The following is a 13,528-nucleotide window of genomic DNA, read 5'->3' as shown; positions in this document are numbered from 1 at the left end:
GAGAAGATGCAAGAAATGTTTAACAAGGACCTACAAGAAATAAAAAAGTCAATTAAAAGTGAATAATGCAGTAAATGAGATCAAAAACACTCTGGAGGGAACCAACAGTAGAATAACAGAGACAGAAGATAGGATAAGTGAGGTAGAAGATAAAATGGTGGAAATAAATGAAGCAGAGAGGAAAAAAGAAAAAAGAATCAAAAGAAATGAGGACAACCTCAGGGACCTCTGGGACAATGTGAAATGCCCCAACATTTGAATCATGAGTCCCAGAAGAAGAAGACAAAAAAGAAAGGCGATGAGAAAAGACTTGAGGAGATAATAGCTGAAAACTTCCCTAAAATGGGGAAAGAAATAGTTACACAGGTCAAAGAAACCCAGAGAGTCCCAAACAGGATAAACCCAAGGTGAAACATCCCAAGACACATATTAATCAAATTAATAAAGATCAAACACAAAGAACAAATATTAAAAGCAGCAAGGGAGAAACAACATATAACACACAAGGGGATTCCCATAAGGATAACAGCTGACCTTTCAATAGAAACTCTTCAGGCAAGAAGGGAATGGCAAGACATACTTAAAGTAATGAAGAGAATAACCTACAAAGTAGATTACTGTACCCAGCAAGGATCTCATTCAAATATGAAGGAGAATTCAAAAGCTTTACAGACAAGCAAAAGCTGAGAGAATTCAGACCACCAAACCAGCTCTTCAACAAATGCTAAAGGAGCTTCTCTAGACAGGAAACAGAAAGGTTGTATAAATGCAAACCCAAGACAACAAAGTAAATGGCAATGGGACCATACTTATCAATAATTACCTTAAATATAAATGGGTTGAATGCCCCAACCAAAAGACAAAGACTGGCCGAATGGATACAAAAGCAAGACCCCTATATATGCTGTCTACAAGAGACCCACCTCAAAACAAGGGACACATACAGACTGAAAGTGAAGGGCTGGAAAAAAATATCTCATGCAAATGGAGACCAAAAGAAAGCAGGAGTCGCAATACTCATATCAGATAAAATTGACTTTAAAATAAAGGCTGTAAAAGAGACAAAGAAGGACACTACATGATGATTAAAGGTTCAATCCAAGAAGATATAACAAATATAAATATATATGCACCCAACATAGGAGCAAGGCAATATGTAAGACAATTGCTAACAAGTATGAAAAGGGAAGTTAACAATAACACAATAATAGTGGGTGACTTTAATACCCCACTCACACCTATAGATAGATCAACTAAACAGAAAATTAACAAGGAAACACAAACCTTAAATGACACAATGGATAAGGTAGACCTAATTGATATCTATAGGACATTTCACCCAAAAATAATCGATTTCACCTTTTTCTCAAGTGCACACGGAACCTTCTCCAGAATAGATCACATCCTGGGCCATAAATCTAGCCTTGGTAAATTCAAAAAAATTGAAATCATTCCAGTCATCATTTCTGACCACAATGCAGTAAGATTAGACCTCAATTACAGGGAAAAAAAACTTTTAAAAATTCAAACATATGGAGGCTAAATAACACACTTCTGAATAACCAACAAATCATAGAAGAAATCAAAATATGCATAAAAATGAATGAAAATGAAAACACAACAACCCAAAACCTATGGGACAGTGTAAAAGCAGTGCTAAGGGGAAGGTTCATAGCAATATAGGCTTACCTCAAGAAACAAGAAAAAAGTCAAATAAATAACCTAACTCTACACCTAAAGCAACTAGAGAAGGAAGAAATGAAGAACCCCAGGGTTAGTAAAAGGAAAGAAATCTTAAAAAGTAGGGCAGAAATAAATGCAAAATAAACAAAAGAGACCATAGCAAAAATCAACAAAGCTAAAAGTTGGTTTTTTGAAAAGATAAGTAAAATTGACAAACCATTAGCCAGACTCATCAAGAAACAAAGGGAGAAGAACCAAATCAACAAAATTAGAAACGAAACGGAGCGATCACAACGGACAACATTGAAATACAAAGGATCATAAGAGACTACTACCAGCAGCTGTATGCCAATAAAATGGACAACTTGGAAGAAATGGATTTTCTTCCATTTCTTGGAAGAAGAAATTCCAAATTCCAAAGAATTATTCTTTGGAATAACTTTCCAAAACTGAAACAGGAAGAAATAGAAAATCTTAACAGACCCATCACAAGCACAGAAGTCAAAACCGTAATCAAAAATCTTCCAGCAAACAAAAGCCCAGGACCAGATGGCTTCACAGCTGAATTCCACCAAAAATTTAGAGAAGAGCTAACACCTATCTTACTCAAACTCTTCCAGAAAATTGCAGAAGGTAAACTTCCAAACTCAATCTATGAGGCCACCATCACCCTAATACCAAAACCAGACAAAGATGCCACAAAAAAAGAAAACAACAGGCCAATATCACTGATGAACATAGATGCAAAAATCCTTAACAAAATTCTAGCAAACAGAATCCAACAACATATTAAAAAAATCATACACCATGACCAAGTGGGCTTTATCCCAGGAATGCAAGGATTCTTTAATATCCACACATCAATCAATGTAATACACCATATTAACAAATTGAAAGATAAAAACCGTATGATTATCTCAATAGATGCAGAAAAAGCCTTTGACAAAATTCAACATCCATTTATGATAATAACTCTCCAGAAAGCAGGAATAGAAGGAACATACCTCAACATAATAAAAGCTACATATGACAAATCCACAGCAAACATTATCCTCAATGGTGAAAAATTGAAAGCATTTCCCTTAAAGTCAGGAACAAGACAAGGGTGCCCACTCTCACCACTACTATTCAACATAATTTTGGAAGTGTTGGCCATAGCAATCAGAGCAGAAAAATAAATAAAAGGAATCCAGATAGGAAAAGAAGAAGTAAAACTCTCACTGTTTGCAGATGACATGGTCCTCTACATAGAAAACCCTAAAGACTCTACCAGAAAATTACTAGAGCTAATCAATGAATATAGTAAAGTTGCAGGATATAAAATTAACACACAGAAATCCCTTGCATTCCTATATACTAACAATGAGAAAACAGAAAGAGAAATTAAGGAAACAATACCATTCACCATTGCAACAAAAAGAATAAAATACTTAGGAGTTTATCTACCTAAAGAAACAAAAGACCTATACATAGAAAACTATAAAACACTGATGAAAGAAATCAAAGAGGACACAAACAGATGGAGAAATATACCGTGTGCATGGATTGGAAGAATCAATATTGTGAAAATGAATATACTACCGAAAGCAATGTATAGATTCAATGCAATCCCTATCAAGCTACCAATGATATTTTTCACAGAACTAGAACAAATAATTTCACAATTTGTATGGAAATACAAAAAACCTCGAATAGCCAAAGCAATCTTGAGAAAGAAGAATGGAACTGGAGGAATCAACCTGCCTGACTTCAGGCTCTACTACAAAGCCACAGTCATCAAGACAGTATGGTACTGGCACAAAGACAGAAATATAGATCAATGGAACAGAATAGAAAGCCCAGAGATAAATCCACGTACCTATGGACACCTTATCTTTGACAAAGGAGGCAAGGATATACAATGGAAAAAAGACAACCTCTTGAACAAGTGGTGCTGGGAAAACTGGTCAACCACTTGTAAAAGGATGAAACTAGAACACCTTCTAACATCATACACAAAAATAAACTCAAATGGATTAAAGATCTAAATGTAAGACCAGAAACTATAAAACTCCTAGAGGAGAACATAGGCAAAACACTCTCCGACATAAATCACAGCAGGATCCTCTATGACCCACCTCCCAGAATATTGGAAATAAAAGCAAAAATAAACAAATGGGACATAATTAAACTTAAAAGCTTTTGCACAACAAAGGAAACTATAAGTAAGGTGAAAAGACAGCCTCCAGAATGGGAGAAAATAATAGCAAATGAAGAAACAGACAAAGGATTGATCTCAAAAATATACAAGCAACTCCTGCAGCTCAATTCCAGAAAAATAAATGACCCAATCAAAAAATGGGCCAAAGAACTAAACAGACATTTCTCCAAAGAAGACATACAGATGGCTAACAAACACATGAAAAGATGCTCAACATCACTCATTATCAGAGAGATGCAAATCAAAACCACAATGAGGTACTATTACATGCCAGTCAGAATGGCTGCTATCCAAAAGTCTGCAAACAGTAAATGCTGGAGAGGGTGTGGAGAAGAGGAAATCCTCTTACACTGTTGGTGGGAATGCAAACTAGTACAGCCGCTATGGAGAACAATGTGGAGATTCCTTAAAAAACTGGAAATAGAACTGCCATATGACCCAGCAATCCCACTCCTGGGCATACACACCAAGGAAACCAGATCTGGAAGAGACACGTGCACCCCAATGTCCATTGCAGCACTGTTTATAATAGCCAGGACATGGAAGCAACCTAGATGCGCATCAGCAGACGAATGGATAAGAAAGCTGTGGTACATATACACAATGGAATATTACTCAGCCATTAAAAAGAATACATTTGAATCAGTTCTAATGAGATGGATGAAACTGGAGCCCATTATACAGAGTGAAGTAAGCCAGAAAGATAAACACCAATATAGTATACTAACAAATATATATGGAATTTAGAAAGATGGTAACAATAACTCTATACACAGGACAGAAAAAGAGACATGGATGTATAGAACAGACTTTTGGAATCTGTGGGAGAAGGCGAGGGTGGGATGATCTGAGAGAATAGCATTGAAACATGTATATTATCAAGTGTGAAACAGACCACCAGCCCAGGTTGGATGCATGAGACAAGTGCCCAGGGCTGGTGCAACGGGAAGACCCAGAGGGATGGGATGGGGAGGGTGGTGGGAGGGGGGATTGGGATGGGGAGAACACATGTAAATCCATGCCTGATTCATGTCAATGTATGGCAAAGACCACTACAATATTGTAAAGTAATTAGCCTCCAACTGATAAAAATAAATGAAAGAAAAAAAAAAGAATCCAATAATTTAAATCACATGACTGATGGCAGCTACCCTGACTACAGGATCTCCCTTACATCTTAAACTCTTAATAGTTGAGTGACCAAACCTAAATACTTGGTTTATCATTCCTTTTATTCCAAGAAGCATTTATTGGGTGTATAAGGGGTACAAGACACCCATCCTGCTTAGTGTCCAGGAAAACCAGGATGGATAAGTGCATTTTGTTTTTTCAAGGAATCACAATCCACTGAGGAAGTTAAACATACAGTCATATATGATGGTGACAGACAAAATGCAACCCAAGATACCACAGTCATAGAAAGCATGGGCCTTCCATGGACCTCACACAGGCTAAAGCATGGACAAAGTGGTTAAGCCTGAGGCCCAAAAGTAAAGCACAGCAAAGAAGAGGCACAAGCACTGGTTTTTTGAGCAGAGAGATTAGCACCCTCATCCCACAACCCCAGCCCATCTCACTGGACTTTCTGCTCTCCACATGCGAATGGGCTATGGTATAGCTGCCAAATATTTGTGTTCTCATGTATGTGCACTTATTCTGTTTACCTAGTCCCAAAGGCCCCTGAGCTACACAGCCAGGCCTGTTTTCCTTGGTAGCCCTGCACTGTCTGCATGGGTGTCTGGCAGCCCCTTGTCCAGGGCCCTGCAGCCCTTTGGAAGCATGAACCAAGATGTCTGCTTCCAACACAGAAGGAGTTTGCACACTCTTTGGCAAGTCCAAGTATTGTGTGAGTCAACAAAGTACAAGCTGAGAGTGACAAGGTCATTCAAGGGCATGGACAGAAACTGCAGGGCATATGGATGGCCTTGTTTGGACACCTCAGCCAGGCAATGAGCAAATCCTGACTGATGGTGTCCCGTGGAGCTTCAGTTCCTTCCTATCAGCCTGTGAGGGAGTTGGCTCTCTCTCTCCATTCCTGGTGAGTCTGCAACTGCCAACCCCAATCTGGACGTGAGATTGTGCCTTACTCAGAAGAAGCGGTGAGCAGCTCCTCTCTGGCCTGCTGAGGCCCTCACAGAGGGAGCCCCACTTTAGACAGCAGCATCTGGTGCCCTCTCATCACTCACTCCTAGCTCAGCAGCGGCAGGATCCACATCCGCCAGCCTGGAAAACTCCTCCAATTACACAGCTGGTGGCCCTGTCAAGAAAGGGAAGCATCTTGACTGGTTTTTCCCGTCCAGTCCAGTGTTCCTCAGCCAAACCCCACACGGCAGTCAAAGAGCCTTCTAAGGCAAAGTGCTGATGCCTTCACTCTACTGCCTCAAAGGCTTCCATTTCCCTGCCAATCTTCGCAATAATATCCAAATTCCCTTCTTCTGAAGAACAACGCACTTCATGACCTGCCCTCATCCCACTTTCCAGCAGTCTCGTGCCATTTCCCCCTTCCTCTCCAGGCTGTACCTATCATGGTCAATTCCCTCTTGTCCCAAAAGAACATTTTCATTCTCTTTTTTCTCCCTTGTTCTATCAATCCTGGTGCAAAGCCTTTTCCTCTGAATATGACCCAATGTGCAGCTCTAAACCCTCATCCTCTTGCTCAGCAGTACTCTTTGGGCCGAATTTCAATGTCATTACCTCTTAGAAGCCATCTTTATCTATTCTAACCTCAAAGACTAAGTGAGTTATCCAACCTTTGCATTTCCAAGGCACCCAATACTTCATTATTATGCATTACATTGTATATTTGTTATTGGTTCCTCTGTATCAGCTATCACCCCTACTCTCCACATACGTAATCTATGTTGGGCTGCTTGGAAGCAAGGCTATGCTATTCACCAATACGGGGTATCCCTTAACCTAGCATAGTACTTAAAACTTAAGTACATACTCTAAATATCTAGTGAATGAATGAATGACAGGAAAGTGAATCAGTATCAAAGTGAGTAAAGGACTTCTTTATAACTTTGGATCAAAAATAAATAAAGCATCCAATTCAACTTTCTCTTCTTTAAAGATAAGAGAACGGTGCCCACAGAACTTAAGTGATTTCCCGGTTGACAATCAGCATCACAACCTGAATAAAACCTAGTTTCCTAAATTCCCCACAAAAGCTCATGAACACCAAAAAAAAAAAAATCAAGAATTCACTCTAAGAGGGTATAATTTCTTCTTTGGAGATTGAGATCCTTAAGACTCTAGCCTCAATTCAAACTAAAATTCAATAGTACAATTGTAGGTTAAAGGAAACCCCATCTTTAACCTATTCTATATGGTGGCAGAGTGGTAAAGAATCCACCTGCCAATGTAGGAGACTCAGGTTTGATCCCTGGGTCAGGAAGATACCCTGGAGAAGGCAACGGCATCGCACTCCAATATTCTTGCCTGGAAAGTTCCATGGACAGAGGAGCCTGGCAGGTTACAGTCCAAAGGGTCAAAAAAAGTCAGACAGGACTGATCACACATGCACATACATGGGGCTTACCATATTATGTAGAGACCCACACACACTGTTCTTTAATTATTCTTATTCTGTGTTGAAAGGATGGGCATGGACAACCAGACTAATTATGCCATTGCAGTACCCCCAAAACCCCTTTATGGTTTAGTATAATAAAGTGCAACAAGACAAACCTAGGGTTTGCCTCTCTAAGTTCTATTGGTGATTTACTGAATAATTTATGACAAATTGATATATGATGATACTATAATCATCACATTTGCTTCCTATGGAGATTTATTTTAACAGTATATTATAATTCAAATTGCAGCATTTGGTGAAATTAAGTGACTGGATTTTACAAATATTCCATCTGGAAGCTGAATTCAACTTCCAGCTACTTTTCATGCTGCAGACACATGAGCAGAGGGAAGTCAGCTGGCTGCTAGTACTGAACCGAGGGGGAATAATCAGGAGTCCCTGATCATTTAGCACTAGCTGGTTGAGGGTGTGGTCCTTCCAAGAAGAAGGAATGTTACTTTACTCTTTCAGGTCAGTAGGAAGTCCAGAGTGATTGACCTTAATAAAGTTATCCAAAGTCCTACTGAACCCAGCTCCTGGCTTCTGGTATTGACGAAAATGAGAGTTAAATTTTTCATAAATTTTGAAAAAGTATAAGTTCACCTGTTCAAATAATCTCTCTGAGGTTTTTCTAAGTTCTAAAAGTTCCACCCCCTGATAGAAGCTCTCCTGGCTGCTGGGTGAGGGGCAGTCGCACAGTTTGTTCCTCTAGGCCTACTTCAAGGCCTGCAAAGGTTCTTGCCTTCCATCATCTAATCGCCCATGGTAACTCAAAAAACAGCTTGCCTCAGGAGACAGTGATGCTGGAAAACTTAGATGTGTCCTGCTTCTTAGCGTAGGAAGAAACAGAGCAACTCTGCCTCCAAAAATATCCCATGAACGCCAGATGTTTGAATGGCTAATGTCATATTCAAGGAATACTCTAGAGAAAGAATCTGCAGCCAACTCATCAGTGACATATATGTGTTTTATGGTGAAAACAATAGAATTATTGCTCTCTGAGGGAAAAAATCATAAATAATCAAATAAGTTTTACATAAGGCTAAGAAAAATAATCAGTTGTTCTACTTCCTTCCCCTTTATTTAAAGTTACCATTTCACATTCTTTCATACAAATGATTTTTAAACCTGAGGAATGGCATACTTTTAAAATCTGAAATAGGATTCAGCTGCAGATGATGCAATTTTCAAATAACCAAATATACCCCTACTAGATCCTACTTAGTACTTTACTTGATCACATCTTTCTGCTGGGGTTTCTCTCAAAAAGACCCTGAGCCCACTCCCTAGCCCTAACCTGGTCTAGTTCTGCATGCGTCAGTTTTTCCACCCTGCCCTCTATCCACAGACCCTAGTTGGGCAGAAGTCACATTAGTTCTGTGAACACAAATTTTTCTAGGGTAACCTTTATTATATCAAACAAACATACCTACCCTCTGAAATGCTCTTTTTTTAAGAAAACAAAATGAGGTGTCTCCAGAGCACTGGTACATTCTCACTTAAAACACCGCATCTCAGCATTCCTTAAGAAAATTTTTTTCCTCACAACAGAAAACAGAAGTTTCTTTCATCCTGCCTTCCAACTCTGTTCTTATTTGTTTGATGTGAAAGAGGACTTTGAGAAATTATCAGCAAGGGCCTTCTAAGAGTAGGTTTTTTTGTTTAGATGCTGGTCTCTTCTATGACAGGGACAGTGACCTGCTCATCTTTGTATACAAAGCCTGTGACACAGTTCCAGGGTCATTATAGTTGCTCAATAAACCCTGTCAAATGTGGATTATACTTAATAAGAAACAAGAAAACACAATGTTTGGATAAGCAAGTCACCATTGACCCCATACTTCCATCCAAAAGGAGGAATCACTTTTACAATAGCTGGCTTCTATGTGAGTTCCAGTAACAAGAAGTTGCCCACCCTCTTGCTCTGGAATATCCAACTGCTATATTGAACTGAAAGCAGCCTCCCTGAAATTTCCATTTGATTTGGTACAAATTAGGTTTGAAATACACACCTTAAAATCAACTTGGAGGCTCTGCTTGGATTTTTATTTTAGCAATGGGACACCAGCTTCTTTTGTTCTTTTGTGTATTCTAAGAACACAGATATGGCAAAAGCAACTTTGTGATGGGTAACAAAGTAACACATTGATCTTCACATATCCCTCTGGACCCTGGGAGGAACCAAAATGAAACTAATGGAAACCTTCTATTGCTAATGCAAGAGAGTCACTTGCAGTTGCAAAGGCCATGATGAAAGGACATTTCTCAACACACTAAGTATCAATGTGACTACAGTCTTACCAAAGTGTTTAAAAAATATTTGGCCATTTATTCATTCTCAAGTATCTCTTACATCTCTACTAAATGCCAGGCACTGTGATAGGTATTGGACACAAAGAAATTGAAGATACAATCAAGGCTCTCAATAAAGTCACTAGTTTTAAAGAAGTAAACCAGTAGACACCACACTCTGCAAGAAATGCTCTGCTATCTATAGACACAGAGTTCTAAAGAAATTTAACCAGAGACATATTTAAGTCAGTCAGCCAAGGTCATGGAAGTCTTCCCCAGATTGGAAATGCTTGACTTGATTCACCAGATGACAGAGTAAAATTAGGCCAGCCAAAGAAAAGGAAGGGTGTTTGAAGCACAAAGACTACCTGTCATAGTAGCATGGTGAATACTATACAAACAAAAAAAAAAATATTCAGGCTTACAAGTGGCTTAATATATTTGGAATATGGGTTGAAATAAGAGACTGACAGATTAAGTTGAATGCATATGCCAGGGCCTGATCATGAAAGAATTCATATGCCATGTTAAAAATTTACCTTTAGAATAAAAAGTCACTGAAAACTTTTGAGAAGGGCAGTAGCAATACAATATTTGCCTTTTGGAATGATCACCCTCATGGCATTGGAGAAAGTGAATTAATGGAGACAAGAGCGATACAAGAAGAGTGATTCGGTTGGGATGATCTAGGATAGAATAAAGCGGGCAGCAGTGGGAACGGAGAGAAAGGGGCTGACTTAAAACACATGGAGGAAATGGAATTGATAGGACATAGCAGCCCTTTGTGCTGTGAGTTGAGCAGAAGAGATGAGTCTAGGATGATTCCAAGGTTTCTAGTTCATGTGATGAGGTGGAAAGCAAGGCATTCACCAAGCTGCTTTTCTCAGTGTTGTAGGTGGACCACAAACATCAGAACCACTAGAGGTATTTGCAAACAGTGTCGATTCCTCATACCTTCCTACATTTAATGAGTCAGAATTTATGCATAATGATGTTTGATACAAACTGAACACAAGTAAAACATACAGAAAGAGGAGCAGAGAAGATAGTGAGGAAGATAATGAGCTTAGTTCAAAGCCTGTTGCTTTTGAGAAGCCAGTGGAATATCTACATGGATAGGTTCCACGAGCAGTAGGCAATACAGGACCCCAGCTTGGGGAAAGAAAAGGTCTGAAGTTGTTTTCTTTAGGAGTCAACAGCTTTTAAGTGACAGCTAAAGATATAGGTTTTTTTTTTTTTTTTTTCCATTATTAAATTTGTAATATTTATTCTTGTTTCTTTTAGCTGGCTGTAGTTCTTTTTTTTTTTTTTTTTTTTTTTTATTATTATTTTTTTTTTCCCCAGTGGGTTTTGTCATACATTGATATGAATCAGCCATGGATTTACATGTATTCCCAATCCCGATCCCCCCTCCCACCTCCCTCTCCACCCGATTCCTCTGGGTCTTCCCAGTGCACCAGGCCGGAGCACTTGTCTCGTGCATCCCACCTGGGCTGGTGATCTGTTTCACCATAGATAGTATACATGCTGTTCTTTTGAAATATCCCACCCTCACATTCTCCCACAAAGTTCAAAAGTCTGTTCTGTATTTCTGTGTCTCTTTTTCTGTTCTGCATATAGGGTTATCGTTATCACCTTTCTAAATTCCATATACATGTGTCAGTATGCTGTAATGTTCTTTATCTTTCTGGCTTACTTCACTCTGTATAATGGACTCCAGCTTCATCCATCTCATTAGGACTGGTTCAAATGAATTCTTTTTCATGGCTGAGTAATATTCCATGGTGTATATGTACCACAGCTTCCTTATCCATTCATCTGCTGATGGGCATCTAGGTTGCTTCCATGTCCTTGGCTATTATAAACAGTGCTGCGATGAACATTGGGGTGCATGTGTCTCTTTCAGATCTGGTTTCCTCAGTGTGTATGCCCAGAAGTGGGATTGCTGGGTCATATGGCAGTTCTATTTCCAGTTTTTTAAGAAATCTCCACACTGTTTTCCATAGCGGCTGTACTAGTTTGCATTCCCACCAACAGTGTAAGAGGGTTCCCTTTTCTCCACACCCTCTCCAGCATTTATTGCTTGTAGACTTTTGGATAGCAGCCATCCTGACTGACTGGTCAACCACTTGTAAAAGAATGAAACTAGAACACTTTCTGACACCATACACAAAAATAAACTCAAAATGGATTAAAGATCTAAATGTAAGACCAGAAACTATAAAACTCCTAGAGGAGAACATAGGCAAAACACTCTCCGACATAAATCACAGCAAGATCCTCTATGACCCACCTCCCAGAATATTGGAAATAAAAGCAAAACTAAACAAATGGGACCTAATGAAACTTAAAAGCTTTTGCACTACAAAGGAAACTATAAGTAAGGTGAAAAGACAGCCCTCAGATTGGGAGAAAATAATAGCAAATGAAGAAACAAAGGATTAATCTCAAAAATATACAAGCAACTCCTGCAGCTCAATTCCAGAAAAATAAATGACCCAATCAAAAAATGGGCCAAAGAACTAAACAGACATTTCTCCAAAGAAGACATACAGATGGCTAACAAACACATGAAAAGATGCTCAACATCACTCATTATTAGAGAAATGCAAATCAAAACCACAATGATATAGGTTTTTAAACAAAATCATCCTGGGGCATATAGAAGGAAAGCAACTAGAAAAAGCCTGAAATTAACCTGGGAATATGGAGTCATAGGATATTTTGGGGGAAAGTAGCTCACAAGTAAACACAGCATGTAACAGCACAAAAAACTACTAGGTTCAGCCCTGATTCGACTGAACCAGCAGACATAAAACCTGTGCAAGCGTAGCTTTCCTGATTATTTGAATCCATTCTATCTCTAGAGAGGGTAGGAGATTATGTCAGATGGCTACCATTTAAATCTGCAGTGAGAGGTTCCATAATGTCTTTATCATGAAAGGCTCAGGTCATTTTCTACCTACTTACTCCCCCAAACAAAAAGACTTTAGTCACAACAAGGGAATGCACAGTAGCCAGTTGTGTGGTTGTATGCATACAAGATTTATGGACACTTCTCAGATCCCAACTTAGCCCAGGAATGTAGGAAGGAATAATAGGAAAAGCAGGCTGACAAAACTGTTTCTCATGTGTTCTCTGGACAGCAGACAGTTAGAGTTCTGGGTTCTGGGCCCCAAAAGACACAGTGCGTGCGTGCTCAGTCATGTCCAACTCTCTGTGACTCCATGAACTATCCTCTGCCAGGTTCCTCTGTTCATGGGGTTTCCCAGGCAAGAAGGCTGAAGTGGGTTGCCATTTCCTCCTCCAGGGGACCTTCCCAACCCACATCTCCTACATTGGCAGGCAGATTCTTTACCACTGAGCCACTTGGGAAGTTCCAAAAGACATAGACCAGCCTCCAAGTGCCTTAAGAGCAAATGGCTGCAAGAAATTCTTCAAAGGCAGTCATCAGGAGCTAGACCCTCAAACACATTCCAGGTTAACTTCTCCACTTCAAGCTGGGCAATACAGGGACAGAGAGGACCTAATCACTTTCCTATACCCTAAATGCATTCAATTCAAATACTTCAAACATTTAAACTAACCCAATCTATGCAGACTTCAAACAGCAACTTAGAACAATGGAGTTATTATCATCCAAAACATTTTCTTCTTATGATCAATAAAATTCATTGTATTTGAAAATTCAGACAATTCCCACAATATAACACTTAACCATAAGAGATCCATCCCAAAGTAATCATTTCAAAAAACAATTTATTTAAAGTTATCAG

This window comes from Dama dama, chromosome 9 (assembly GCF_033118175.1).
Source record: "Dama dama isolate Ldn47 chromosome 9, ASM3311817v1, whole genome shotgun sequence".
NCBI lineage: Eukaryota > Metazoa > Chordata > Mammalia > Artiodactyla > Cervidae > Dama > Dama dama.
Note: the sequence above shows the minus strand (reverse complement) of the source record.